The sequence below is a fragment of the Kryptolebias marmoratus genome, linkage group LG23 (assembly GCF_001649575.2).
Source record: "Kryptolebias marmoratus isolate JLee-2015 linkage group LG23, ASM164957v2, whole genome shotgun sequence".
NCBI classification, from domain to species: Eukaryota; Metazoa; Chordata; class Actinopteri; order Cyprinodontiformes; family Rivulidae; genus Kryptolebias; species Kryptolebias marmoratus.
In genome coordinates, this window is record NC_051452.1 from 10,889,794 (window position 1) to 10,895,793 (window position 6,000).

The window sequence follows — 6,000 nt, forward strand, 5'->3', positions numbered from 1 at the left end:
GATTTACATAAGTTTAATTGATTATTGAATCGATTAAAAATAGTAATCATAATTTTATGGTTAAAAGAGAATTTCATTTATTTGTTTCATGTGATTAAAATTAATTTCATGTACTACTAAGGATATTTTGAGTTAAAAGAAACATGCATGTAAAGTATTACTGTGGTAATATGAAACTTGAAGATAAAAACTAAGCTATAGCTGTATGAATGGATAAGGGAAAAGGATTGTTTAGCTGTATACAATAATATAATTATTGTGTGTAGGCTAGGTTTCTTTTGGTGATTAAGAAGCTGGATCGGATTCCTGGATTCTCTCCGGACGGAGATGGCGAGCCTGTGCCCAAAGGAAAACTGAACATCTGTTGAAGAACCTCATTCTTCTCTCCAGTTGTGAACATCCATGTGGTAACAATACGACCACTGAACAGAAAGAAAGAGCTGAACTTAAGAACATGTTTTGACTTGACCGACGACTATAAAGACAAACTGAGATTCTGAGCTCAATTGGACTGGGGTTTTGATTTTGATATGCCGGCTTGTGGTTATTGTTTTGGTTGAACTGTGTTGTTGACTTGTTATTCTATATTATTTTTTTCTACATAATAATAAGAATTTTTGCTCATTTCTGCCTCCAGTCAATTCATTTTGCATTTACATTAGTTTCTATTGTAATCCTGCCGAACCTAGCAACTGGTCTATAACTTTTGAGTTATTTTAAATTATTTACTGAGTCAGAGGTTACAATAAATTTGGCGAGCCAGCCAGGAGTACTATTTTTTTTCCTGACATTATCTTAAGCCTTAAGAAATTGAAAATGGACATTATTGAGCGTAAATCAGTGAAGGTCCCAAATGCGGTTATAATAAGTGAAGTGACTGGAGATGAGCAAATTGAGGAAGTAACTGAGTTCTTAAAACGGTTTGGGTCAATCTCACGAGTCATAAAGGTAGATGATATGGAGTCAGAGTTTTTCCAAAGCATTATTTTTGAGTACAACACGGGTGTTGCCGTTAATGCTCTTGAGCCATTGCCATGTAACCATGTATCCGACAGCGGGGTTAGCTACAGGATACAATCCCTTGCAAGTGTTTACACTCAATGTGTGGGGAATGATACAACCAAGTCATATCTCACTGACATTAAATACCTAGCTAAGATGAGTGGCAGAGATTTTGCAGATGTTCTGAAGGACATGATGTCACAGATTGCTGAGTCAATCAAAGAAACTGAACATGACCAAACAGAGCAGGTTAACTTACCTGAGAACTTACCTACATCTCCCAGGGTCGAATCTCAGCCTTCAGCAATTGACCCCAATATTCAAGGTGCACAACGATCAAGCCAGTCAAATCACACTGCGAGTAGCCCAGCTCATAGTTTAACCACCATGTCCGCACATGATTTAAACCCTCCCGAAGTGCAGCGTGTGGTAGTTGAACACATTGTGAAAAGAGAAGATTTTTCAGGGCAACAGTTCTCACAAAAACTCAGAGTTTTTTCTGGCAAAGATCCGCGACCAACATATGAGCCAGATTATGATGCTTGGCGTTCTAGTGTAGAACTGCTCATGAGTGATCCTTCCATTTCCAAAGTGCAACAATCTCGAAAGATCCTTGAGTCTATCTTACCCCCAGCAGCTGATGTAGTTAAGCACTTGAATCCTAACAGCTCACCCACAGAATACCTTAAGTTACTAGACTCTGCTTATGGGACAGTTCAAGATGGCGGAGAGCTATATGCCAAATTTCTTGACACATTCCAAAATACAGGTGAAAAACCATCGTCTTACTTGCAACGCCTCCAGGTAGCCTTAACTTGCACAGTGAAACGGGGTGGTGCCTCGAGCAATGATTTTGACAGACTTCTCATCACTCAGTTTTGTCGAGGGTGTTGGGATGATCCCCTTCTAACTGCACTCCAGTTAAAACAAAAGCGAGAAAACCCACCAACCTTTCCTGATCTGCTTCTCTTATTGCGCACCGAAGAAGACCAAAATGCTACCAAAAATATGCGAATGAGACAACATCTGAGCAGTACAAAACAAAAGGTGACATCTCACCTTCAAACGGTAGAAGGTTTCTCAAATGGAAACGATAGCGCACTTACCTTGAACTCAATTCAGGAACTCTCAAAGCAAGTTGCAGAAATCCAGTCTCAACTAGTAAAAATGACTACAAAATCAAAAACACAAAATAAAATCAGTCCATTCAATACAAAGCCGAAAGAGAAACGAAAGCTGGAAAAGGTGATTATAGAACCCACCAAACTAACAGTTAAAACTCAGAATACGCCACCCAAGCCGTGGTATTGTTTCCGATGTGGAGAAGATGGTCACATCAAGCCAAACTGCGAAAATGAACCAGACCCAGTTCTAGTTACTGAAAAGCGCAAACTGTTTAAAGAAAAACAGAGAAAATGGGAAGCTGAGAATCCCTCAGCTGTTAAAGAACATTTAAACTGAAAACAGTTCCTATTGCGGGGCAAATGGGGGCTGTATGCGGTCAGTCATGTCCCACTAAGTACAAGCAACGAGCTAACCTTAAACAATCTGTCACCAAGCCACGGAAGTACAATATACCAGAAGGATTAGTTGGATCTAAGTGCACAGCTGTCGTTAGCATTTCAGGTGTTAATGTGAATTGCCTTCTTGACTCTGGATCACAAGTAACTACTGTAACGGAGACTTTCTACAAACAAAACTTTCCAGATCAAACCCTTAACCCGCTCTATGACCTTTTGGAAGTGGAGGGTGCTGCAGGTCAGCCCGTCCCATATTTGGGTTATATAGAGATGTGTGTTACCTTCCCAAAAGATTTCTTAGGCGCAGAGATTGACGTGTCAACCTTAGCCCTTGTTGTTCCAGACACTCGTTCGAGTAATCAAACACCAGTCTTGGTGGGGACAAACACACTCGATGTCCTTTATGGGAAGTTTTTAGATGTTGAGAACACTGATTACTTACCTAGCTTTTGTGGGTATAGAGCACTATTGAAGACTCTTGAACTAAGGCACACACAAAACAAAGATGGGAACATTGGATTAGTTACCCTGTCAGACAAGACTGCAGCTGTTGTTCCTGCAGGCCAAACAGTGTTTTTGGAAGGATCTGCTAACATTCACCGTACAGTAGTTGACACATGTGCCATGGTTGAACATCCCTCTCATTCTTCCTTGCCTGGTGGACTTTGTGTTAAAACTTGTTTGGTCACAATTCCTTCACGAGCTCCACACAAAGTGCCTGTAATGATTACAAATGAAACCGAACAGGATGTCACCATTCCTTCCACTTGTGTCATCGCAGAGCTTGGAGCTCTTCATTGTATCCTGTCCCAGCACAGCGTCAACAGTGAAACTAAGCCAACTACAAATGAGACACAGTTGAGTTTCAACTTTGGAGACTCTCCGATTCCACCTGAGTGGAAAGAGAGGATAACCAAGCAACTCAATGACATTCCCGAAGTATTCGCATCCCATGATCTGGACTTTGGGTGTACGAGCAAAGTAAAACACTCCATTAAACTTCACGATCCGACTCCCTTTAAGCACCGTGCACGCCCTATATACCCTCAAGACCTTGAGGCTGTGCGGAAACACCTACAGGAGCTGCTTGCAGCAGGTGTGATAAGAGAGTCAAAGTCACCTTATTCATCTCCCATCGTCGTGGTGAGAAAACGAAACAATGATGTGCGGCTTTGCATAGACTTTCGCAAGCTTAATTTACAGACAATAAAAGACTCTTACGCTCTTCCCAATCTAGAAGAGACATTTTCAGCCCTCTCAGGATCTAAATGGTTTACTGTCCTTGATCTTAAGTCCGGGTATTACCAGATTGAGGTAGAAGAAGATGACAAAGAAAAGACTGCATTTGTAACACCACTTGGATTTTGGGAGTTTAACCGAATGCCACAGGGCATAACAAACGCCCCAAGTACGTTTCAGCGACTCATGGAGCGCTGCGTTGGCGATATGAACTTGCATGAGGTGCTAGTTTTCTTAGATGACCTCATCATCTTTTCAGATAGTCTAGAGGAACATGAACGACGACTCATGCGGGTACTCCACCGTCTTAAGGAGTATGGGCTAAAGTTATCACCAGAAAAATGTAAGTTTTTCCAAACGACAGTCCGGTACCTTGGTCACATAATCTCTGAGCATGGTGTCGAAACTGATCCCGAAAAGATTCAGGCCTTAAAGACCTGGCCACGACCCAAGAATCTCAAGGAACTGAGGTCTTTTTTAGGATTCTCTGGGTACTACAGACGTTTCATAAAAGGATACTCGTCCATAGTGCGCCTACTCAATGACCTCACGCGTGGGTATCCACCACTCCGCAAAAACTCAAAGTTCAAAGAAACCAATCAGACCTACTTTGACCCCAGACTGCCATTTGAGAGCCGATGGACCACAGACTGTCAAAGAGCTTTTGATTTGATCATCGAAAAGCTAACCTCAGCCCCTGTTTTAGGCTTTGCGGACCCGAAACTGCCTTATGTACTGCATACCGATGCCAGCACCACAGGTTTAGGCGCGGCACTTTATCAGGATCAAGGGGGTCAGCTTAGGGCCATAGCTTTTGCCAGCCGTGGGTTATCAAGGAGTGAAGCACGTTATCCAGCTCACAAGTTGGAATTTTTAGCACTCAAATGGTCAGTAACTGAAAAGTTCCACGATTATTTGTATGGTGGTCAGTTCACGGTAGTTACCGATAGTAACCCACTTACATACATATTGACCTCTGCTAAACTGGATGCCACTAGTTATAGGTGGCTTGCCGCTTTGTCGAACTACAACTTTAAGTTGCAGTATAGGGCGGGTAAGCAAAACCTAGATGCAGATGGACTGTCTAGACGCCCTCATGGGGAACTTGTAAATGATGTCCAGTCCAGAAAAGAGCAGGAGCGTGTAAGCCGGTTCGTAGAGTGTCACCTAGAAGACACCAACACCACAGAGCTTGTAGATAGTGAAGTTGTTCACGCAATATGTCAAAACCATCTTGTCAAAATCAGAAGTGACTGTCATGATAGTGGTATTACCCTTGTAGAGTCACTTACCATCTCTGCAGAAGCGATCCCAGACGTATATGGTTCAGAGGAACACCATGGGTTGCCAACTATTCCTGCCTTGTCCCAGTCAGAAATAGGGGCCAAACAAAGAGCAGACTCGACAATCAGACAGGTTATTGAAAAACTTGAACATGGTGTAACTCCTCCACCAACTGCTAGAAAAGAACTCCCAGATCTCCCTATTTTGCTTAGGGAACTAAATCGATTTGAGATGCACAATGGGGTGTTATATAGGAAACGACAAGATGGAGACGAAGTGACCCACCAGCTTGTTCTTCCGGAGGAGCTCAGAGCTCAAGTACTCCAAAGCTTGCACAATGACATGGGCCACTTAGGTTATGACAGAACTCTTAATCTGGTTAGAACACGATTCTTTTGGCCGCGTATGGCAGTGGAAGTTGAACAGAAAGTAAAGACATGTGAACGCTGCATAAGAAGGAAGAGTCCACCTGAAAAGGCAGCTAAACTGGTCAATATAACCACAACACGACCTCTAGAGCTTGTTTGCATGGACTTTCTCAGTCTGGAACCAGACAGCAGTAACACAAGTAACATTTTGGTAATAACGGATCATTTTACCAAGTTTTCTTTGGCATTGCCTACCCCTAATCAAAAATCAAAAACAGTTGCCAGGTGCCTGTGGGACCAATTTATTGTTCACTACGGCATACCTGAGCGCCTACACAGTGATCAGGGTCCTGATTTTGAGGCAAAACTAATAAAGGAATTATGTGACATCTCGGGCATAAAGAAAATACGGACCACTCCATACCACCCACGGGGTAATCCCACTGAAAGATTCAACAGAACATTACTTAGCATGTTAGGAACGCTTGAGTCCAAACAAAAGTCTCACTGGAAACAATATGTTATGCCATTAGTACATGCGTATAACTGCACACGTAATGACGTAACAGGGTTTACTCCCTACGAAT